This window comes from Argiope bruennichi, chromosome 3 (assembly GCF_947563725.1).
Source record: "Argiope bruennichi chromosome 3, qqArgBrue1.1, whole genome shotgun sequence".
Classification (NCBI taxonomy): Eukaryota; Metazoa; Arthropoda; class Arachnida; order Araneae; family Araneidae; genus Argiope; species Argiope bruennichi.
Genome location: NC_079153.1, coordinates 74,373,926 through 74,398,993, shown reverse-complemented (window position 1 = coordinate 74,398,993; position 25,068 = coordinate 74,373,926).

Here is a 25,068-nt window from a genome sequence, read left to right as displayed (position 1 = left end):
ATTTTTTAAAAATTTTCAAAATGAAATTTTAAATTTACTTAACAAAACTAAATATTTGTTTGCAAGTGTGTATCATATCAAAAAAACAGTGAAGGCTAAAAAATGAAAATTAGTTTGAAAATATCCTTTTAATTTGTGCTTGTACGCAAACTTTTTCTGGTAACTTTCTATATAATTTTAAATTATTATTATTATTGTTTTAAAACAATGTGTGCTATATTTCTGAAATTATTATTGATATTTAATGAATTATTCAAGAAATACTTTAAACAAAAATTAAATTAATATTGTCACTATAATGTACTTTTATTCTCTCTGCAATATCTACTACATGTTTGTACGCAGACATTTTCTGACAAGTGTATATTATAAAAATAATATCTAAACAGACTTCTTTATAATATTGAAAAGTTTTGAAGTTTCAAACAAATGCGAAAAAATTATATCATTGTCGGCAAGAACAAAAAAATTTATCGTCTGCATTCTAAACATATTTGAAGTAATTAATCGTCATTTCAAATTATTTTTCTTTAGCAATGTTTTTTAAAGAAGAATAAAGTTTTATGATACGAATTAAGAATTTATCGTTTGATTTTTTTTTTCAATTATATTGGAGAAAAGATCTCTTGCTTCTTTAATTAGTTGGAATTTAAGATCTTAAGTGTTGCATTCTTGAACATTTCGATTATATCTATTGATTGGAATAAAAGGGAATATGTTATTAGATTTTTTAAAAATATGATTCAGTACTTCTATATTAACTGCATGCCACTGGCAAACTTTAAGCTAACTGCAGGTAATTGGGAAATGTATACATATCCCAAATAAAGAATAAAAGAATTAATAAAAGAATTGTTGACAATTAATCGTTGGCTTGAATGAAAGTGACATTTTTGACACTCTTTTAGTGATTAATCGCTATTATCCGATTAATACAAATGATCCTACTTGTGTAAGCTATAACGATTGTCTTTTTTTCTAAATACAGTATACTTTCGATAATACAGTAATCAAATCAAAGGACTACCAAATTAATAAAAAATCGAAAATAACGAGATTTATTAAAAAATGTATTTAAATAACGAATTGTAAGTTTATTACACAAAATATGCAGAATGTTTTAGAGGATTATTCTTCATGTAATGAATATTACAACATACAATTTAGAATTTGATCAGCAACTTATTTTACTCTTTGGATAGATTCCAGCGTTCTAGAGTTCCCATTAGTAAATTGGTTGAATGGTGAAAAAGTTGTTTCCACAGCAAATATTTTCTTCGAAAAGCAAAATATTTATTAAATCTTTCCGACAGTATTTAATCATATTTAAAGAAAAAGACTACTATCCGAGAAATAAACAATATACAGACATACCGGATCAGTGAATAAATGATAATTCTTTTTTATGTATATTGTCACGAAGAAAATACAATGTTAGAAAACAATTCGGTTTATTTCAAAAGGAAAAATAAAATAATTGCATTCAGACTCTCGTTGAGAGGATAAAGACTGTTACAAAATTAATTCAAAAGAAATAAAACACGCGAAGTTTTTGCACTTTTTTAAAAAATCATTTTTGTATAATACTGCCAAAAAAAGCTGTCATTTCCTTTATTTTTATTCAGGTCATTAAGTTTTAGCTCATGTGCAATTAAACAATTTCAAAATATGGAAATGAAGTAAAAGTAAAAGTTTTTATTCCACTTTTAAAAAAAAAACTGGCAACATGATTGTTAATGTTAAAAATAATCCAAGATAGATGTTGAAAATCACTTTTTAGCCCCTAACTTCTGGGCAATTGCAGCAATCGAAAAATATTGCAAAAATTGTTCTTCTTATTCTGGAGTCCATTCTTTTAATTTATGTTTCTATCTCCAGTTTTAAGAAACTTAGAAGGAAATGAAAAACTCGCTTCTCATTTCCTCCAACTTTTAGCAAGATGGCTTCATTAACGAAATCGCCCAATGTTTTCAATTCCTTATAACATATCGTACGTCGATTAAAATTAATCGAAATCTGGAGACCATGATCGATGTAGAAATTTCCCAGAAGTCTTGCGGTGAGAACCATTGTAAGAGGTAATCTTCCTATAATTAGTCTACCTAAAAAGAATGGGGATCTTAAAGGTATCTTTTAGAATGTTAGTGGAAAACAACGGATGATTTAATAATTAAAATGTGAGCATTCTATTAGAATGTAAAGATCCGATATTTGGTATTGGCATATGGCACATCGAAAAGTAGCTACCTCAACAACAATGCTTTCACATGAATCGAATGTGACAGCTTCTGAATCAGAGAAGAACAATGTTTAATGCATTTTTGGTGTAAACATTTAATGACAAAAATAAGATTTGTAGATTATATTGGAAGGTAACGTTAAAATTATAAGGCATTCGTCCTAAAAATAATTATTGGATTGAAAATTTTCAGTTCATTGGCAATTTCGTTATATTATCAAGATAATTTTAATGCAAACTCTTCAGAAATGCATGAAATAATGATATAGAGAAAAATAATTATTTAAATGTAAAATTCCATGTAATCTGTTATTTCTAATAAGTGATATCTCGTTACGTACATTTACCAAATCTGAATTCTGTACTTCGAATAAATCGGTAGAGTCTCTGCAATAAAATTCCTGATTAATAAATTAATTATTAATTGTAGGGCTTCCAGTTTCTTCAGAAATTCTCAAATGGCAATAATTCTTATTTATTTATGAATCAAAAGGAAATGAAAACTAAACTTTCAGCAAACTTTACCGATTGGATAGCTTTTTGCAAGTACGATTTTATTTCACTTGTTTGTGAAACTTTTCAAGCTTTTAAAAATATTTAAAAAATTTTGTTCATGATTTAAAATGTAACGTTTTACAAAGATTACAAAAAAAAAAAAAAAAAAAAATTGGAATTTCTCAACTGATCAAAAATACTATTCTGCTATCTGATTATGTTAGTTATTTTTTTTCAAAATAAGGTGGCATCAGTTATTTTGGCATTCTAATTCATCAAATGCCTTAATAGTTATGCAAATATGTGGAGGTGATTGCTATTAAATCAAAAAATATTACCATGGGACAATTAAAATAAATGGAAATTTCAAATTACTATAATCAGAATTTTATTCTTAATTCCCTTTCTTGTCATTAATATGAGAAATATGGATTTTTTTTATTTTGTAAAATATTTATTTCATGTTTTTAACGAATAGTGCTTGAAAAATTGCGTAAATGGCGCCAACTACCTTTAATTAAGGCATTCTGCTTATTAATTAAAATTTTATTTACTAAAAATATTTTCAATTTAAAACGCTAATTTAATTTTTTCTTTACAAAGCGAACAACTATTCTTTTTTTTAGATGAAGTTTCTGTATTTCATAAATATTCTGAAACGTCTGCGGTTAACCGCTAAGTCTAGCGTTCTTTCATTATTTGTGCCAGAACATTTATTTCTCCTCCTGACCTTGCTCAAGCAAACATCTAGTTCTTCAAGATCTGCCTTTGAACTTGGGGGTGGAAGGAAAAAGTAAGAACATTCGAAATGGGGGTAGACGAACCAAAACGATCACAGAAGCGTTGATGCACGCCGTTCTTTTTTGCATACAATGCTCCGCCCCGGCTGTCGGTTGGGCATTTTAGAGCTGCTGCCTGCTAATGACGGGTTTCGCATTTTGAACCAAATGTCGCACGAGAGGGACAAACGCCAGACATCGGGTCGCCGGCTCTTTTTGGTTTCGGCTACCGTAATTATACCTGCAGTAAAGGATTCGAGTGGTTTCTTTTTTTTACCTCATCTCAGTTTGAGCGGTAAACAGTGACAACAAATACATTTAAAATATTTATATGAAAGTTTACTTTGGCGTCAAAAGCTGAGTTCTATCATAGAAACAGGAAAACATTTAAATTTAAGGATTTTTTTCATTGTTTACCTTTACGTGCTTTTTATATCTCTGAATTAAAAAGTGAAAAAAAAAAAATCCAGTAATACTGATTAAATGTCACCTAAACTTTTAATCATAGTACTCGGTCTGGACTTTTGTGCCTGGCAGAAACACAAATATTAAGGAAATTTCTTATAGAAAAAATTACCAGTTGCTCGACCTAATAGTGAATAACTTTTATAATAAACATTTTTCGAATCTACAATTGCTGAGTGCTTAAATGGTAGTAGCTGAAAAATGATTTTTAGCTCCTACTATTTTTAAACAGCAAAAATTTATGTTGCTAGTTAAAAAAAAAAATCTTTCTTTCCTTATTTGAAATTGTCAAAAATACATGTGGGCTAAAGTTTAATAGCTTAAGGAAAACTAACTAAATTAAAAATAAAGGAATAGAAATATTTATTGGCAGAAATGTATAAAAATGGAAGGCTTTAGAAAATTTTAGAAGTGTGCTATGTCAATATTTGATTACAATTATTTTTGTATTTAAATATCACAATACAGATCATTAATTTTAAATATTAATTTATTAAATAATAACTTTGGAATTATTTTAAAACTATATGACATCAATACAATCATTATTTATAATTCAATATGTAATATTTAATTGCTTTTGCTTAAAGGCTAAAAGGAATTTGGAAATATTTACTTAAATAATAGATCCTTTATTATTGCCGATAAAAAATTTTTAAATTCAAATTTAGTTTTATAATTTGATTTTTAACGAGAAATTGGCTAACTATCTATCTAAATGCATTTTAAATTCTTCTTTAACCCTCTGAGAGTATGGCGCCATTGGGAGTAAGGATCATTGTATCTTCAATCATAAATTGAAGAATGTTATATAAAGTAACCATCCACTGAAACCAAACAAATATGGCTGAAAAATCTGTTAACAAATAAACAAACTATCCTTGCCGGCGTCCTGGCATAGGGGTAGCGCGTCTTCCCCGTGATCTGGGCGTCCCGGGTTCGAGTCCCGGTTTGGGCATGGTTGTTCTTCTGTTGTTCCATCTGTGAGATGTGTGAATGTGCCCTCCTGTAAAAAGGGGTTGTGCAAGCGAATGAATGATGCGTGAGTGGCAAAGTCGTAATCTGGGTCCTAGTTGGCGCTGCTATAAAAAATAAGAGACGTTCCCCCTCAGGCTTAAATCGCTGTCTTCGTAACAGCGGGTTTGTCAGTGGCAAGTGCCATAAGAAACAAACAAACAAACAAACTATCCTTAAATTCTCGGGGGTTTATAAAATTAGTGAAGGCGTGTTTAATCGTATTTCTTGTAGGTGATTGATGCACTGAGCTCTATTTATCCATCTTTGAATTAAAACGTAATATATTTCTAAAAACTTTGGAACTAAAATTTTAAAATCTCTTTTTTTAGACATTTAAATTCTATTTGTAAATGAATTTTTAATTTTATAAAAATTAAACTTTATAAGATAAATTTTTTGTAATTGAGATGATTTGTGGATTTATATGAAATTTTAACTTTAATCCTTTGAAGCAAAATGGTTTTAAATAAATAAACGCTTATTCTTGATTTATCCTTTAATATGCATATATTTAGGTTATTTCGATACTCTCTCAGCCGAAGAGAGATAAAAGTTGCTTATTATAAGAAGGATTCCATTTCGCTTATATTTCTTTTTTCACTATATTATTATTCACACTATTATATTCTACAGTTCTGCTGATTAGTCCTAAACATTTAGGAGCTTGCATTGTCAATTTGGAACTAGATTATTAAGTTTAAGATCAACAGTTTTTAATATAGTAGGTTTAAGGAGGATGTTTTTTGGGATAGTGAAGTTTTTATATAATAACGTCTCCTAATTTTTCATGATATTTAGACCACCATGCTATTAGATCACGGCTGATCCTGGTGATATTTTAAAATAAGTACAACTTTCAAATTATTATTAATTGAGTTAGCTTTTTCAAGTCTTAAAAATAGTTCATGGAGTGATGTAGTAACTTTTCTTTAGCTTTGTGTGTGTGTGTGTGTGTGTGATTTTGTTTTAATTTTGATATGTTATTGTTATATTTGTTTAATTTGATGGTTTATTGGATAGAAATCCTTCACTTTTCTCATCTGAGGTGAGATGTAATAATGTTATTCGTGAAATGTGTACAAGAAATTTTATATTGTAAACGATTATGAGAAATCATCTATGCTTTACCTAGTTTGTCAGATGAGCAATTTTTGCAATTTTTTTCTAGTATCTCATCAACGGACAAAAAGAGACTATTTTGATATTGCCCTTAACACACAGTTTTTCATTTGTTTTATTCTTTTTTTATTATTATAGACCTTTATAGCTATGAAAATCGAATTTAAAAAAGCATAATAGCATTAGCTCCTATCTTTACAAGGAATTGATTTTTGCCTTTTCATAACAAAATGGATTGTTATGAAAAGGCAAACAGTATTAAAAGATTATTCAAATTAAATATTTTATTCAAACTGAATGTTTAAATCAATCACAAAACGAACGTTTTCCATTAATTAAAAAAATAATTGAAATATCGATTTGATTATAGATGTATTAAATAGATACATTTACACAAATACATTAAAGATTATACAACTTATCAACAATTTCAAAATTCTTGAACTATGCTAGCCATCTTCTTCAGGTGCAGATATAGGAGACATCTAAAATTAGTGCGGAAAGTTGGGAGCGAAATAGTAAAGACTGATAAAGTTATTTATTTTTATAATTCATTGTTGCACTCGTAGCTTTAATAGTTTGGGCGATGTACACAGGCGGAGGTTAAAGTTCTTCCTTAGAATTACAGGAATCTGAAACTATAAACTTAATTTTTAGTTACTGAGAATAAAGGTTTCTGAACTAGATTGATGAAAGCAGACGTGGGCGGACAATATTCTTGAAACAAAAGAAATAAGTTTTATATTTAAGCATATTATAAACCGGAGCTCAGGGTTATTGAATGCTAATGAACTTAGAAGGCGTATTTTATGTTTTCCATTCCCAGAAGCTTCGTTCAGCATGCTTTCATCCCATGATTCATATCCAAGTCTTTAACCTTATGCCACTCAGCAATTAATATTTTTTGGTTCAATTCTATGTTGAATGATGGGATTTTTAAAAAATACATGCTCACAATCTGAGCTATAATGAAACCAAAAGGATGTGAACTATTTGAGCCTTAATAATAATAAAAAAAAATTCGAACTCTAATGTAGCCAGGTGTTCCAGAGGCTCGATAATCTTATTTATACCTTAGTATTTAAATTGTTTTCACACTATTAGTTTATAGCATGTTTCATTTTTATTTTTATACGTGAGTGTTATTGCTTTGTTACGATTTCATCACAATTTAATCTTCGTTTGGACGATCAGAGTCAGTCTAGTTTAGTTTTATTAGAGTTCCGTTTTAATGCAAGACTCGGGCTATTTTGGGGACGGACGTTGTAATTTTGAACTGCTGTCAGATGACGAAGACGACACCTGAACAGGCACCCGTCTCTCTAAACTTCCGCACCACCCCAGAGGGATGACATTTGACCCTGACAGATTTAACTTGCACCAGACCCGCTTACACGGCGGTTCTTTAGCGAAATCGGTCTCGAACCTAAACTCCCCCGTTCCGAAACCGAGACGTTATCATCAGGCCACAGCGGCCCTTGGGCTATCAGAGAGTATCCAGTTGTTCTGCCATTAACTTCAATAAACCAAACAAACTTAGAAATCTTCAGAAGACTAAGTACAGAAATGGTGCCTAGTCTTATCGCAACTTTATAGTAGTTTAATGGTAAATGTTTTCTAGTTCCAGTGAAACTGAGAATTTTAATTTGTTGCAAAACAGATAGAAATAAAGTATATTTACCCTTAATTCGTAGGTTGTTTCATTTGAAAATAAAACAATTGAAAAAAAGAGTTCAGACAAAAGATATCTCTTGAATTTAGGAAATGAAGAACTAATATAATTATGTTTATCTTAACATAATAATATTTTATTTAATTAAATGTAAAAACTTTACGACGCTCATTGTCATCACATAATTGCATGATATAGAATAATTTTATATATATATATATATATATATATATATATATATATAATTTTATCCATACATTTTGAGCGCTCATTTTTTTTGGGGGGGGGCGCATTTCAACTGTATCACCCCAAGAATATTAAAAGAAACTAGATGTCTAGTTAGATATCGATTTTACTATAATATTTTTAGCCAATTGATCTTCTATTAACTTTATTCCATGTTAAATCATCTTACAGAATCATTCACAACCTTAAAAAAAATATTATGTTAAAGAAGGTTAAAAAACAATCCTGAACTTCGTTCGGTTCATTATAAAGGTTGCAAAAATAATTTTTTAAGAATAGATGAATGTCAGTAATAGTCAGGATAATATAACATTAATTTCAAAAATTATAAAAAAACATTCCAAAATATAATTTTATTTGTTATTGAAACACTACATGTTATCACGTCTTGTTAATTATTACGATTCCGTGTTCAGCTGTCAGATGAGTCGTTACGAGATATAAATTGTAGTTAGAGCTTAAATACTTAATGCACCAAACAAACAAAAGAATATCTTTATGAATCCAATGTCACGTTTCAGTTCCGTTTCTCATGTATGATTACTTCTCTTTCAAACTAAGACGTAATCATTACAGAGCGAATTATTATAGCCCTACTGCGTCTAAATAGGCTTATTATGCATGTTTTGCTGAGTTTGTAAGAGTTAATTCACGACCGTAAAGAAAAGGCAAATAGAAGAAAAATGCTGGCTGATATGTAAAAGTAAAAGAAAAGTGTAAAGGGAATGTTTTAAATTTGTTTTATCCGTTATCTATTCATTCTTAACAGAAAAGTCAGAAAAGAACTGTTCTAAGCATATTTTAGGTATTTTTTTAACACGATTGCTAATTTTTATATAATATTTTTAACCTTGAGGAAAGTAATGTTAACCAACGTGGGAATAATTAATCGATTTTTTTACTGTGTTGTTATTGTTATTATTTTTTGTGAATAAATTTTGTTCAACTGCGCGCTTGAAATATCTTTATTTTTTAATTCAGATTCTATGTGACTTTGCAAACTATTCGTAGTAAAAATTATGGCGGAATTTGAGAACCAGATATTATTTCCATAGCACAGGTATTAAATAAAATAATCAAATACTTTTAATGTATACTAAAAATACCGAATACTGTATAATACTTGTGTTATCATCAAGATGCAATCTGTTTTGGGCAGAAATTATAAATGAAATTCTTATATATAAGTACAACATAAGAATTGATTATTAAAAAGAAGAACAACATTATTCTTTTATTGTAACAATAAGTTAAGAACAATATTATTTTCTAGACATAAGAAAGTCCAAACAAGAGCAATGTTGTTCTTAACAAAAAACTGAAAAAGCTTTTATTTTCTTAAATGCTGCACCTAGACATATACTTCCAGTTACTACGTTTCTTTAAATAAAATTGGCAATTGAATGAAAATACTTCGGTTCTGTGGAAATTGATTTAATAAAATTATAACTGTGTAAAATAGTATACAAATTATGATAAACAATTAAAATTTTATACAGCCCCCCTCCTATAGTGTAAAAGTGTCTATTAGCAAAATATTTCTTTCGCATTCATTCAGGTACATGCAAAGTTTCACATTTCCATCTTCAAAATTTGCAGAGCTATGCATATTTTTAAATTTAGAGGAACTAATAACAAATTTTGATGAAAGCACTAATTTCAAATTTAATTCATCATTAATGTCATATGTAAATATTGGTCTAATTAGATCATAATCTAATAATGACTTCAATGAAATTTATTAATAAGAAATAAAGTTGTTCACTTTCACTGGTCGACAGTTGCAACACCGGCTTAATAAAGAAGAGAAAAGAAATTTGAGAAGCTGGGCATTTCAGATATCTAAGAAAAATATTTTAATACCGAACAAGAGAACAAAATTTTTTGCTCATACTTCTATTATTTCTAAAAGAACAATAACAAAGAAAGGTTAGATAGGTTGACGGTTTATGCTGTATGTAATCATAATGCCGTCTTAATTGTAGAAGAAAACAAACATCGCTTTACGAATCCCTGCATCCTTCTAAGAACAATTTTTATTGAACGGTTTTGTGTTTACAAACTACAGGATCCTTACTTTTTTAGAAAAGATGAAGCGTTAAAGATGTGATGTAAAAATAGGCATTTTGAGGTATTTTTTTTTAAAATTATTATCATGCTAATATACAAAAAAATAAATCGAGAACTCAGCATTCCAAAAGCGATTGTCTAGAGAAAATTTCTACGTTATAACCGGCATCCATATAGTATACAACTCAGATCGACGTTTAGAATTTCACAATTGATTACTACCTTAATTAAAATCCAAAAACTTCTTTTTTAAGAAATGCAATTTGTGACAAACGAATATTTCTTAACCTTTTAAAGGGCCATTTTTTTCTAGTCATATTATGTTAAAATATTTTTAGGCTTGACATTAGAATAAGAAAAGGGATTCATTTAGCTTAATAGATAAATTTAATTTGATTAATTAATTAATTTGGTTAATTAATAATTAAGTGACAAACCAAGACACACCATTTTGTGTGAGATAAAGAATTGAAGCATCTAAGTTTCTGTCTTTCTAAAAAAATTTGTCAGAACTTATTCCAACCTACATAATTTCATATAAAGATTGATAAATTTGGCGGGAAGCATACTTCCCACGACCTTAGAAAGGGTTAAATCGAGATTAATATCTTCAAGACTGTAAAATTCATTTTTGAAAAGTTAAAAACCCATTCTATGTATAAAAGGTTCATCATCAATGGCAATTTTTGCAAATGTAACGAGGATTTTTATTTTCCGAAATTTTTATTGCTTCCATTTTTTTATTGCAGTATGCTGAATGGTAATCGATATATTCAGTTAGTTTCGATTGGCATTATGTCTGAACTAAGGGATGATTTGACTTTGTGAGTACACGCTCTGTATATCTCTGCCGATGAATTCAAAAAGCTAGTCTTTAAGTCACGACATAAGTGATGATCCCTATGGCATATGTGTAAATATTGTTAAAAAATACAACTTTGTAATTAACTCTTTGTATGATCATTTTCTAAAAAACTTAGTGAAAATAATAAATACTTTATTATTTTGTGATTCTGCCTTTTTATTGAACTTTCATGATTTGTATATTAGCCAAGAAACGTTCAAGGAAAATTCGCTCAAATATTGGCCAGAGATATGGAAAAATGTTCTAAGTCAATCAATTTATCTTTTAATATATCAGCAAGTTTTATATTTAGAAACATGAAACTTAATATGGCCATAAATAGATATGAGAAAATGTTTCGCTAATTGACACTTTTTTGCTATGAGAGACAGTAAATTTTTTTTTATTTTTCTAACTTTTCATTATTTTCCTCAACAGAAGCCAAAGTATTTTCTTACATTTGGGTACTTTATTCCATGGAACTTTGCAGTTGGAAGTATATGTATAATTGCAATAATTAAGGAAATAAATGCTTGTTTCAATTTTTTGAGACATCCTGTATAATACACCATTTATCACTCGTTAAAACAGTTTCTTTCTGAAAAAAAGAATAGGAACACTTCTTTTTATTATTATTATATACTTTTTAGGGGGGGGGGAGTCAAAATTAATTCTAAAGTATATTTTATGAAAATTGCAGCATAACTATATAAATTGGAATTTTTTTCTATACAAATAACTGTTGTCAAGTGATTGGCAATTTGAATTCGTTTCTGTATGATTTATTTTGAATGCAATAATACCATAACTGTATCGGAAATCTGCGTCACGTTTAAATTGTATGGAAAAAATTTAATCTTGAGAATTCGATTCAAACAAAGAGAGCTAAATATAATTCTCTAAATATGAACCTGAAATTGCCCATTTCAGTGCGATATGTACAGCAAAATACATCAATGAGAAAATGGCCGAATAATGGAAAAAAAAAGAATTCTATTCGAAACTTTTAACAATTGTTAAGGGTTTTCCTGCTTAGATTTTGTCATTATTTCATTCTTTATCGCAATGGATAATCACTATTATCGTTTTCATTTCCAACTCTATTTTTAAGCTTTAAAAATAAATTTCGCGTGAAAGAGTATAATAAATTTGTAAATAACAATCACGCAGCTTGAACAGCTTTTCTTTTTTTTATTATTATTATTATTTCACTCGTTTTTTAGTTAAAAAAGCAGTGGCAACAGAAGGAAGGTTGTTGCCCTTCAGTCTTTTGTGTTCGATTTTGTTTTATTCCAAAATGGCGCTGCCATAGGATTAAAAAAAAAAAAAAAGAACACATAGTTGTAAAAAAAGGTCAAGGTCAAAAAAATGGCTATTGATTGCTGCTTTTCAGGAATATTGTTTTGCTATACATGTGAGTAGAAGCTGTTACACGCCAGTAATTCCTTGAAAGGTTGTATCGGAGTGATCGGATCAGGATCTAATGATCGGTTTTGCGTTAGAAAGCTCTGTTTTAAATGGATTGACGTGGGAGGAGGTGTTATCGCCTCATTTGCCAGCCGATCTCTTATCTCCTTCAAAAAAGGAACAACGAAGATTGCAATAATAAAGCTCTTATCGCCAACCAAATCAGCATTCAAGAATAGAGTATTAATGGTTTTTATACCTTATTGTTTCAAGTTCACACCGAAATCATATCAGATTGGGATTATACTCTTTTGATCGAGGTCGGTGTGAAATACTATAGATAAATATAAGAGAAATAAAGAAAAGGAAATATTAATTATTTCCTCATTGCTTTATGTCAAATTGAATTCAAATACTAATTATTATTTTTTTCATCGTGTATTCTGTGAAGTTCTGAACTTCCTTGAATTGTTCTGAGGTAATCTTTAATATTGTTGCTACAATCTTAAACCATAAGTCATATGGTTTTTTTTAACCATAATAATTGTATTACAACTCTAAACTATTTTCACTCTGAACGTTACATTATTCTTTATCAGGTAACACTTGTGGAGATGTAGGCAAGAGAAAATGTAATCAATTAAATAATATAATAAGAATTTAAATACTTTCAGTTTTAATAAATCCCTTTAAAAAAGCTTTTACATTTAGAATATAAATTTTCAATTTTTATTTTTGTAAAATAAAGTTAATTATAATAAAATTAATTTACCTTATCTTCAAACTTCTAAAAAACTATGGGTAGTATAAGTTCCAGGTATCTGCAGCACAACTTCAACACCTAGAGCCGTTTTAGAAAACCTCGGCGCTTTTGATTGGAGTAATTTGTCACATTATCAAAACATAAGTAACATCCATGATCTTACCTAAGAAATAATCAAGATGAAATTTTTAAAAATATATTTTCTATTGCTGGATTAACACTTGCAAATTTTACAAATCAATGTCTTTTTAAATCGTTCTGCATTTAAACAAATAAACGTTTTACATACGGTAAGTCAGTCCCTTCCTGATGGTATGCATTATTAACTTCAACAAAAACATTATATAAAACTGTCATCTTCTATTATATCCAATAAAATTATTTGAATAAAAAATCCAATTATATATTTAATGTTGAAATTAATATAATAAAAAAATACAAAAACATTTTATTTTACATAAAATTTTTAAGATTATTTATTTTATTATAAAAAATATCCACTTTAATGTATAAGAAAATATTATTGGAGTAGGTAAATTTTATATATTTTAAGATATAATTTTAAAAGTAATATACAATAATATACAAAAGAATGCTTTGTGCCCTTTCTTTACAATAATTTATTTGGTGGTAAACCCATGCGAAACTTTCGTATATTTAGTCGTAAGCCCGCCATCCTCAAATGCATATTTTGTTAGATTTTTGAAATTAAATGCTCCTCGAAGTGTGTACTCTCAAAAAATAGTAAAGACAGTTTATTGATGTAAACATATTTATAATACCTATTGGTTCAATATTTGATGTCAAAATGCAATCATCTTTAATCTTTTGTCTTTGCTTTTTAAGGAGAAAAATTTTTGGAAATATTGCATAAGTTATAAGATTTAGATTTTTTAAAAAATCGTAAAATTCTGGTAAAGAGGTGTGAGGGGACTATCCATCGATTATGCCTATAATATTTATAAATTGATTTCATTATAAATACTAATTTTTCAGTACTGTAGACAACATGGAGTGCATGGCCACTAAGTTCAACTCTCGCGTAGAAAGTTTCCTTTAGATTGGAACCGCACGATTAAATAACATTTCGAAAGCTAGTCTCGGTGATATGGATTTTTTTCCCTTGGCTCATTGTGGATTCCCCATAATGTTTATGACGTTGTAATTTTTCTTTTAACTTAAATTTTAATTATATTTTTTTGATAAATGCTTTTGTATAGACTTCTTATTTTAACCCATTGCAATGAAACAAAATTCAGAGCGGTGAAAATTAAACCTACAGTACTCAGAAACATGAAGTTCTATTCTCTACTAAACGAATCCAAATGAAACTTTATATAATTGTTGTTTAGACCATGGAGTCAAGGCTTCTTTCGGAAAAAAAGTTTGTAATTTTGCCAATAAGTTGCGCAATAATAAAATAAGAAAGGAAGGTAATAGTCTACAAATAAAAGATTAACAAAATATTTTAATTATCTTAAAATATGCTGAAAGCGAACCATCGCGTTTCCAACTGTCGTACGCAACATTTCAGCAAGAATGAAGAAAACATTTCGAAAGTTAACGACATTCAAGTCCACTTCAATAGTTACATGTTCTTCATAAACGTATCTTTGAGCAAACTTTGCAATCAGAAGCTGCAAGGGTTCAGATCTGGTGACCATACTGGCCAGGCAAGCGGGAAAGTACCCGAGATGACACGTTCAGCAGGGAAATGAACTTGAATCATATTTTTTACACGTCTTGCCATATTAGTTGCATCGTTTTGGTTTACATTGTGTTAGCCAAACGTTCTCTTTGTCTTAATGCCGATATAACACGATCCTCTAGGAGTCTGCTGTATTGTTCTCTAGTGACTATAAATCTGATGAACTATGACTTTCTCGAAGAAGTACGGGCCAATAATGAAATTCACCGTAGATACACACCATGTCGTAATATACTGGGAATGTAGCTGCTCATGCAAGGTATGAGGATTGGTGGAATATCATATGCTACAGTCCTGCGTGTTTACAGCATCTTCTAAATGCACATGAGCCTCGTCTGTTTAAAATATGCGATAGCTCTATTCATCTGTTTGCATCCGCGCCAGAAAATGTATGATAAAATCAAGACATCTGCAAATTAATCTAGAGGTTTCAAATGTTGCCCGAAATGCATTTTGTAAGGGTAAAATTTCAGAATTTTGCTTAAAATCATACGCATGGTTACCCACGGAATGTCAAGTGCTCGTGCTATTGAACAGATACTTATAATACCATTTGAAGAATTTGTAGATGCTTCAGCTGTTGTAATTGTAACTTCCTCCACAACTGTACAGCTTAGTTGAAAGGCGTGCAGAGAATCGGATCGGTTTCTTCTAACTTACGTGAAATGTCCTTAACTGCATTTACGGATATGAATCCTTTCCTTAAGTTCTTCATCCATTAGTAAGCATAGACTGCTGCTGAAGCGTTACTCGCATTCTGATAAAATGATCAATGTGCGATCTTCTTGGTCAGCGGCATATTCCCTGAAGGCGAGTGATTTTTTTCGAACCCTATATTTATTTATAGCGAAATTAAACAAGCTATTCATTAGCCTATAGTTTTAAGTATCATGACGCCATCAACTGACCAAATTTCGAACTATTTTTTTCCAGCTGAAACCTTGTCTTTTGATCTATGTAATAAACATATGACGTTCTATAACAATCGTTCAGTAGGAACTGTGCTACTAGTCTTTGAGTACTGTTAATTTAATTTTAATTACCTAGCAGAAGAAAAAAATTATATATACTTTTACGCTTTGATCAAATATTCCTTTGATCTTGAATATTTGACCGAAGAACTGAGAACCAAAAAGCTACCATATCTAGAAGGCGAACTTATTCACATCATTTAAATTTTATTAATTCATAAATCCGTATGAATTTGCTTTATATTCTCGTGAAGTGATTGTTTATATGTAGAAAGGAAAGTCCTCAAAACAATTTTTCGCTTTTTTCCAAAAGTTCTTTTTCCCCTTTACTTCTGAATTTTTCAGGGATTATTTCTTAGCATCCAACAATAGTCGGTTATCATGCTGACATTCCATTTTCCTTGATACCGCCTTTCAATTTCCTTTATATCTTGGTGAAATATTCCACCTTGTTTCTCATTAACTGCGCCTAACTTTTCAGGAAAATAGTCCAAACATAAATTGTGAAAATGAGATTTTAAATTCATTCTGCAACCTAGAATTTTGAATTTTTTTTATCACTACTTCCAAATAAATTTGCGATTAGGGGATTTTCTATATCATCTGTTCCATTCACAAAGAGAACAGGAAAATTTCATGTACCCTTTCTACTGACCAAGTAACATAGATATCACTTTTAGATCGCCTCATACAGTCCATTTGTGATCTGAATAGATAGTTAATTCAGGATGAAATTAAGATTCCAACAGCACTCTTACAAATGAACTGAATGCCCAATAGGTAAGAAGAATATCCATTTTATTTCCACTATGTGATCGTACTGCTTTGAGACATCTTTTTGATGAATCGATAAATAGCTTTCATTCGTCAAGTTCATATTGTTTTTGAAATTTACTATTAAGCCCATACAAATAAAGTCAATTGCATGAAAGAAAAAAATGGAATAAACTCTTGTTCTCTGTTCCTAAACCAAGAAAATAACTTACGAAGAGTTAGTAATTTTTTTCTTTCAATTTGGAACCTAAATCTTCTTCAGAATCCTTAGGGAAAATTTAAACCATTGACTAAATCATTTAACTCAGACTGTATTAATAGTTTAGGTTCATCTCTAATAACGTGATATAATTAATCAAAATCATCAATTTCACTTTCAGATTCAGTATCTGAATAGAAAATGTTTCCCACAGAATCTGGAAAGAAGACGCTCTTCGAAAGTCATTGATCTCTCATACAACCAAAACTAAGTAAAAATATAATGATGCATTACTCGCAGGTCGGAATATAAACAGGATACTGATTGAGGAGTAGAGATGAGGTCATTGAAAAGGGATGTGAAAAGTGATGGAGGAGAGACACGTGCAAACAGGAGAAGTATCAGTTTCAACTGATTTCCTCTATCTTCAATATTGTATTTAATTGGCAATTTATTGGTTTCAGAGGAATATTACGGATTGAAATAGATTCTTATTTTAGTAGTTTAATAAGACTATTTTTTTAAGCTCATAAACATCTTTATCGAACTCATGCAAAGAATATTATTTTGATTCAAAATACACTAAATTCATGGGAAAAAATAGATCGCGACTTTGATAAAAATGCATATGATGAATCTATTTCATTATTTTTTCACTAATCAGCATCAAAAAAGCCATACATAAGCTGGATACTTGCTTGTCCAGTATTTTTTTTTCACCGCAGACATCTGTTATCTATAAATGCAATAAAGTTTGTAAAACAAATGCATGCTTGTTAAAGATAACTTGGCTTGTATTAGTATCTGAGAGAACTATCGATAGCAAAACAGTGTTAATATCGAAGTAACATGCATTATCAGGCAAGATAATGATAATGACATTATATATTCAAAAAATCATAATAAAATTATTCTAAATTATCTTGATAATAAAAAAATAATGATTAAAATTTTTTTTTAAATAAAAAGGTTTATTGAAATATTTTTTTTTTCACTTTAATTCTTAATTTTAAAGACTGTGGTTCAAACTTCATATTTACCGAAAATTTTGCTTTGTTTAGTATTTAGAAAGATTTGATTTCAAGCTCTTACGTGATTTTTCTTTCAAATGAATTGCACAATTTTTTTAAAAGATCCTCATTCGTTTAGTTTATAAAGAACCTAATGAATTACGCTCTAAAGAGCCTTACGGGTAAAATAAAGCATAAAACAGTGCAGCATTTCGAATATTTAAGTAAATAGTATTTTTTCTTTACATTTATTTTTACAGTTCCAAAATTAAATTTAATTTTTATTTCGCGCGCTTATATAAAGAAAAAATTATGATAGAAAACATTTCATATTTTACTTGTATTTTTGGTAGAATATATAATTACAGGAAAACTATGCCATATATAAGTTTTTTTTTTATTTTTTCGTAGAATAGAATAATTAACCACTTATAGATACAACTTGCTTTATAAACAACAAGTAACCGTTTTATAGTTTTAATTTTGAAAATTTTCAAGGGAGAGAGGAATTTCCTGCTCCTCAGAAGTTAGAAACTTTCCCTTTTCTGAAAATCAGAGGAATATTTGACGCAAGTTTTAAAGAAATATATAACTTTTTTCTACTATGAGTCATTTTTCAGTCTTATTGCAAGGAATTATTTCTCATTCTTGTATAATAAAACTATGTAAGTTAATTATTTCTTTTGCTTTTTTACTTTCTTTATATTTCTTTTTTGTGTTTGTTCCTTCTATATTTATTTATACTATATACTATACTCTAAAGAGCGAAATAACAACTTCTATTTTGGTATCTAGCTATTAAAACAGGATTGTTTTTATTTTTTAACCTCATGAAACGGTTTGCGAATAGCAGCAAAGTTCAATGAGCTGAAGTCTAATATTTTTATACTTTTACTAATTCATTACATTCTTCTTTCTCAAAGCCAATAGATGGTTATTGTTACTTACTGTTAGCAACTTTTTCTCTTTTTTTTGGCATTTTTATTTAGCATTGCCTTTTTTCTATTAATGGATCACTGCTTGTTTCATTCCTATCTTAGTGTTCGGAAACTTTATGGATAGAGAAGATCTCATTGCAAGAAAACTGAAATTCTAATTTTACATTATTATATTTACATCTAAAGTGAATAATAACAGAAAATTAGTAAAACAAATTATATTTTTTATTAATTCATGAAAATTCTGCTAAATTGTTAAAGATTTTCTACTATATATTTCATTGTTTTTCCTATTAATAGTGTGACAAACAGAGCTGACACATCAATAATAGGATAACAGCTATATTCTGGAAATAATTTTAAAATATGTATTTTGGCTTAAAATGAATGTCAGTATATAAATTCTATTCAACGATACCATGTTCACTCAATTTGTATTAGTCTTTACATAAATTGTTAAAAGTACATATGAAAAAGAAATAATATATAAGATTGACATAAATGTTCATTTTAATTGATTAATTGTAGCACAATCATCAATTATTTTGTTTTTATAATTATTTTTAATTTTAAATTATATTAATAAGGTAAAAAAATTCAGGAACTTAATTCTTTTAAAGAAGAATAATTGCATTTAAAATCATTTTATATTGTTTTTCATAAGAAGTAATTCTTCTGTACAACTGAACATATTTGCCAATGTTCATGTAAAGAAACAAATGTGTTATATAAGACATATTACGCCACATCCTTCAATGCCTCATTTACGGCATTTTTTTCTCTTTTCACTTTCTCATATTCGAAATACAGATAAATATATTATTGTAATCGCCTAAAAAATTGGATTTTGAAATTTTGATGAATTTTTGCATTTCATACCTCATTGAGTCCAAAAAACACATTTCTGTCGTTATGTGTGTTAATCTGTCTATTTGCGAATATGATAACTCAAAAACGCTTTGAGCTAGATTGCTGAAATTTGGCTTTTGGAATTTATAACACATACGCAGATTTCTAAATCTTAAACAAAGTCTATTCAGTTTAGAAAGAGGGCATCAAATTTGTAGATTTCTACCAACTTTTGAACGAAATCTTTCAAGCAAGTATCCGAAAGTAAGTGAACTCGATAACTACAAAAAGTAAACGACGACGACGGGATGAGTGTTTCGGCGGAGCACCTGGACTCAATGGTCCTTAATCTCCGAAACCTTATAACTTTTTTAAATTTGACCTGGGATTTATGATCTGAGCCTAGATATTTAACTGCCTGGATAACTACAAAAAGTAGAGAGAGAGAGAAAGAGAGACAGATGAAATTTGGCACACAGTTATTGCGACTAAATTACAGTTTCTGTAACAATTTCTGAACTAAACCGGTCGAAGGGCTGATCATCTGTCTATATGTATTTTCGTGTGCATGTAAATGCAATATCTCTTAAATGAATCAACCAAATATCAACGAAATCATCAATCAATCAACGAAATATGGATCTGATCTTTTGACTATAACTGTAGTTCCGTGTAGTTGGTTTCAATCATTTGAAAAAGGGCGTTAAAAATATGTTTTAAAAATAAATTTTGCATTTTTCTAGAAAAATTAAAAATTCGAAATAGTATTATCATTCAAATTGAATTCTGCTTCAAGTAGGAACATGTAAGTTATTTTGAGGGCAACGAATTATTAATATTCTACTTGAATAACTATCAATGCGGACTTAGGCATTTTGCTGCCCTAAGCAGAACAAATTATGAGGTCACTTTTATAACAACTGATTAATTTATAATTGGAAAAAGAATTTATCTGGATATGTCTTTGGAAAAATGATTGAAGTAATGCAATTCTTGACAAATTAACGATACTTATTAATTAATGATTTTCTTACAAATAATAACATTTAGTTCTTATCTATACTTATAATAAAGCTGTGTGTGTGTGTGTGTGTGTGTGTGTGTGTGTGTGTGTGTGTGTGTGTGTGTGTGTGTGTGTGTGTGTGTGTGTGTGTGTTGGCGCTCTACAGGCCAGGTCATTTGGCATGCAGCTACCAAATTTGGTACATGTATACCTTAGAGGTCTGGAATGTGCACCTGGGGTCCCTTTTTTAAAAATTTTTAATTAGAATTTTAATTATTAATTAAAAACTAACTTTCCCGCCAAATGAGTAAGGCTTGAGTTTTTTTCCCCCAACAGTAATGAGGCTAGGATTAACATTTTTCGGCCGATTATTTCAAACGATTCTGTTTATTTTCTTAATGTTTGATGCATTTAAAATTAAACATTGTTAATGAATCGATCTTTCAGATTCATTCTGAAGTACTTTTGAATTAAAATAAGACAGAATAAAGGAAATTAAAAATGTCTAATCTGCATAGCGTTACCCCAACTGGCGTAGAAAAATTCACGCATCTGCGTTAACGTAACTGGCGTTGAAAATTCAATCATGCGCATTGTGTTCTGATTGTTGATAATATTATCAACGGATGATTCTTGATTTAAATTATTTTTAGGTTAGTTGCATGCTTCCGTAATTAAATTGTATTTATGTTAGTTATATATTTTTTGTATATGCTTATAGTTTTAAGTACATCGTTTTTTAAGTAGTTTTTTAAAACCTGTTTTCGACCGATTATTTTAAACGATTCATTTTATTTTTTGAGTGTTTGAAGCATTTAAAATTAAACATTGTTAATTAATCGATCTGTTCCTGATGAATCTGAGAAAATTTTGTTGACAAATTCTTGAAATATTACATAAATTAAGAAAGATATTCTTTAGTGCCCATAAAGTTTAAACGCTCAGTGACTCTGTTATCAGTAATCATATTATAAAAAAATGCTTTGTTTCAGTAAAAATATATTATTATATTAATTTTAGATTAATTCTTTCCACTTTAATTTAAAGCATAAATTCTACGGGAGCTAACAGAAAATTAGAGAGATACATATTACGTTATAATTGAAGGTCTTTATAATATTATGAGTGAATTATATGACTATCAAAATTTGAAGTTTTAAAATATTTTGATGAAGAATCTATTAAAGTAGGAATTGCGTAAAATATTTAATTATTAAAATTTAAACGAACATTAAGATTGGCGAACCAGCTGGTCGCTAAAGGCGGCTAGTGATAAATAAAATCAAACTAAAAAATTTCAAACAAATATAATAATTAAAATTATTATTTTGCCGAACATGTCGAGGGAAGAATAATGTAAACAGTTATATAAATAATTAATATGTAATTATTTTCGCTTTTATTTATTTCAATTTTTAATAATTCGATATAAATATACATTATAGTTCTAATACTTAATAATTCATAGAACGTGCAATTTTTATAAAGTTAACTTATTTGGCATCAAAGCTATTAAAAATTTGATAACCTGATATTCGAACTTTAGGTTATTTGTTTACTATGAATTCTCTAATATTTGGGAATATCCATAAGCTACAATCTTGAGATTATCGATGCTTCTTTTGAACTGGAGCAGGATAAAGTAACACGATTAAAAATTTAAGCTATAAAATTAGCTTCCATCCATTCGAATAAGGTTACCACATTTTAATTCAAAATTATTTAATTAAGTATCTTACCTCTTTCAATTTATCCTTATTGATTTTAAATTCAGCTTAATAAAGCCTATTAAAAAGCTTTAGCATTCTTGATAATAAAATCCTTCTAGTCATAAATACGTACTGATGAAATTCGAACACTAAAAGTGCTAAATTTTTTCCATATTTTCATTGTCTATTTCCTGGACGATTTTGTATTCTTTTTTCGACAGGTGTCTGTAACTATTTGTTGATAATGCTATGTTCAAAGTCAGACGATTTCTCTTCCGAAACTTAAATTCTTTTTTAAACAGCATTTTATAATTATTTGTTGATACTATCATGCTCACAAGCAGACGATTTCTTTTCCAGATTTGGCGCGAATTGTTCACCAACTTTAAGTTCGAATTTTACATCTGCTCTTCAGAACAAAACATACAAAGAGAAGAAGAGAATAAATAAATAAATGTGATCATTGGGTTCCCGGTATCCTCCAGTCACTTCATCATTTTGTAAAATTGATTTATTATCGTATGTAAATTTTTTTCTCCTTTTTGACATTTCATGAAATTCCTCCTCCCTGGATGGATGAAAATGTTTATTTTATGATTCATATACGTCTTAATGGCGACGCATTATTTTTTTTATATTTTTTATTATTCTTGTTTATATCAAGCATTATAAAACTTCGAGCATTTGTTTCAACCAAGGAAATCATATTTTGGTAAGTGAGTGATTTTTCATATTTTTATTATGAGAAGGTTAATTCTTCTGCATTTATGCAACTGAATTATTGTTCCCCAGTGTTATTACAGCAGCATACTCATTTGGTTCAGATCATTTATATTTAAAAAATGAAAATAGAAAGCTTTATATGAATGAAGCTTCATTAATTTTGTCTTTCTAGTGATTTAACAGATATTTTCTTGTTCTAACTGATTTTCTACTTTTAAGCAAATATTTTATTGTAAAATTCGGGAAGATTAATTCTGAAAGGATTTCTACCTAAATTCATTCCAATTTATTTTCCTCTTCCTACGCAAACTTTTATTAAACTCTTTGAAAGACATAAGAAATGTTGCTTTTTGTTAAACAAAATGTTTTATTTTTATAATTTCGGTACAGCTCTCGTTGATTAATACTATATTCTGAACAACATGACAGCCATTTTATGACGCAATAAGTGGTGCCAGCAAACCTTTCCTAAAGTATTATTCCGCGCCAAAAGAAATGTGTTTCATTATTACATATTTAACGTGCAAAGACCATTGGGGAATTCAGACATTTTATAGTCCCTTGCAACAGACGTTATGAGGCTGCTCTCAAAATAATTGGTCAATTTAGTTTCTTATAAAAAATTAATTAGCATACTGATGCTTAATTACGTTTTTATTAAATAGAAATAGAAAAAAATATTAGAAAGAAATTAAATAGAAAAAATAACTAATAAAATAAAATTCTTGAAAAATATCTATAATATTAATGATTTTGTTACTTACAAATATAAAATAAAGAAATCATCCAATTATAAAAGATTATAATAAACTGCTAACAAATACAATATTAAAAATCCTTTTACCGATATTATTCAAATGAAATATAAACATAATTATTAATTAATAACTATCATTCCATTATATTATAAATATGTAATTATTTTTGATTTTATTTATTCAATAAATGTTTTAATAATTCAGTGTAAACACACAATGTTGTATTAATATTTCATAATTCACATAATATGTGTTTTTTAAATTTATATATTTAGCTCAAAACTAATACTAATTTTTTTTATCGATATGCCCTTTGTTTCTCTTCAGTCCATAGACGATTGCCTAGTTTTTAGTCAAAAATCCATCAGTTTGTCAGTGAGCTCTACTATTAACTCATATAGTGCTCTGTTTAGTTATTTGTCTATTCCTAATGCAGATGAAAGAATCTATATCCACCCATAGCATGTGCTATATTTCCATGTTTCCTGTAATTCATTCTGTATTCGTGAAAATAGCCTTCTGGAATTTCGTTGCAATTTCAAATAGAAATCAGGATTACTGTCGTCTTCAAAAATGAGGCTTAGTAATTTCTGTCGCCAGTTACCCACTAGCATCTGACTCAAAGGTACCATGCAGCTCATAAAAAAATGATTTTTCATCATGACCTTCGCTATTGGCGTTTCCTCACATTCCACGGACAAAGTGGAACTATTCCATTCATCATCGCGTTGAGGGTCACAGTTCTGCTTCCAGGAACACAAGTCGCCATTCTTAAGTTCTGAATCAGAGTGTTTCTGAAAAGAAAAGATAAATATTTATCAAATTTCTCATTTTTGGTCAAGCCCAAGTTATTCTCTTTTTCCCCCTTCTGCTATACATAAAAAATCATGCTTTTACATTGAGATTTCGAAAAGAAAAGTAATAAAAAAAATTAACTTTTATTAAGGCAACTGACTTTTATGCTTTGCAATCCAGAATACCAGGTAGCTGGTAAGGGTTATATAAAATTTGGAGTTGCATGGCATAAAAAAAAGCTTTTAATTAAAAAAAATAATTCAGCAAGAGTGAAAAAGCATTTAAAAGTATGATAGTTGAAAAAGAGACAAAGAAACCTAAGCAACAATCAAGAACGCTTTCCCCCTATCTAAGCATTTGGGGGTAGTTAAATGGCCGTTGTCGTAATTTCTCGAAAATATAAATTACTAATGAACTCTAATGCCTATTATCGATTATACTACAACCTTTTTCACAAAAGATAAGCCCCATTATGGAATGAAGGTAACTTAATCCTATGACATTACTAAGCTCAC